This window comes from Scyliorhinus torazame, chromosome 31 (genome assembly GCF_047496885.1).
Source record: "Scyliorhinus torazame isolate Kashiwa2021f chromosome 31, sScyTor2.1, whole genome shotgun sequence".
In the NCBI taxonomy this organism is placed as follows: Eukaryota; Metazoa; Chordata; class Chondrichthyes; order Carcharhiniformes; family Scyliorhinidae; genus Scyliorhinus; species Scyliorhinus torazame.
In genome coordinates, this window is record NC_092737.1 from 8,758,952 (window position 1) to 8,760,299 (window position 1,348).

Below are 1,348 nucleotides of genomic sequence, written 5' to 3' on the forward strand. Positions count from 1 at the left end.
CCCCCGCACACACACAGTGAAATAGCTCCCCTCACTCTCCTGCCTGTCTGTCTGCGATGTTCATTTCACAGACCGCCTCCCCCACCGCCATTCAAAAGGCAACAAGAACAACATCAGCAATGAAGATGCTGAAGGCTCTGGTCGGAGCGGTGGGTGGGTAGCAGAGACTGGGGATGTGACCTACCTGCTGGATGCTGCAGACAGACGCAGGAACAGGCAGGAACCTCCGGCTGGGCAGGGGCACAGGCAGGAACCTCCGGCTGGGCAGGGGCACAGGCAGGAACCTCCGGCTGGGCAGGGGCACAGGCAGAGAGAGGGAAGTAGGCTGGAGCTGCTCGTTTGCTGCCCGTGTCTTTGATCCAAGGTTTTGTCTGGGATGGGGGGGGGGGGGGGGGATGAGAAAATGGGAAGGATTCTCGCGATGTTTGCTAAGGAATGGGGGGGGGGGGGGGGCGTTCAGATTTGTCCTTGGCTGGGGGAGTTGGGTTGGGATTGGAGACATAGAGAAGGATGCGGAGGGTTGGAATAGCTGATTCTGCATTTACCTGTCATCCCAGAACAAGCTTCGTTCCAGGTGGAACAATAAATTAATGTCACATTCAACACTGGACTTTGAAAGCTGAATGTGCACAGGGGGCATTTTGCTCTGCAAAATGCTCCAAATGAATGATGTTCTCCTGCATCCCTGGCCCTCAGCATTACACACCGCCCACAGACTGGTGCATTACTTCCCTCCTTCTGTAGATGCTGCCTCTTCACTCCACAAGCTCCTTGAATTCCATTCCGACTCTGCCCTTCTCTGCCAGCAATGTCTCTGTATCCTTTTCAACAATCGACAAAAACCTGAACGCACTCCGATGTCGGGGCGCGGCCGATTCCAGATCTGAGCCCGGCACGGAAAACATGGTTAATGTCTGTTTCTACCAAGTATCAACGTGGAATAGGCAGTAAATGGGGCAGCACGGTGGTTAGCACTGTTGCTTCACAGTGCCACGGACCGGGGTTCGATTCCCGGCTTGGGTCACTGTCTGTGCGGAGTCTGCACGTTCTCCCCGTGTCTGCGCGGGTTTCCTCCGGGCGCTCCGGTTTCCTCCCACAAGTCCCGAAAGACGTGCTCGTTAGGTAAATTGGACATTCTGAATTCTCCCTCTGTGTACCCGAACAGGTGCCGGAGTGTGGCGACTAGGGGCTTTTCACAGTAACCTCATTGCAGTGTCATGTAAGCCTACTTGTGACACTAATAAAGATTATTATAAATACAACTGAATAACAGCAAGCTAATACCTCCTACCCACTGTAACAGCCCCACCCTCTATCCACACACATACACAAGACACATAAACACAGA

The 1,348-nt window shown here is 53.8% G+C and overlaps 1 protein-coding gene across 4 annotated transcripts in view; it reads right to left on the bottom strand.

Moving 5' to 3' along the window:
* Positions 1-709, bottom strand: part of ache (acetylcholinesterase (Yt blood group)) — a 65,210-nt gene extending 64,501 nt beyond the window's left edge. For 2 of the 4 annotated variants that reach the window (XM_072493279.1, XM_072493274.1), the window contains exon 1: positions 185-361. The gene's annotated coding sequence lies outside the window, so the exon portion shown is untranslated. Of the gene's footprint in view, positions 1-184; positions 365-545 lie in introns of those variants that run through there. The other 2 variants (XM_072493275.1, XM_072493277.1) reach the window with 2 other exon arrangements.
* Positions 710-1,348: the final 639 nt, after the last annotated feature.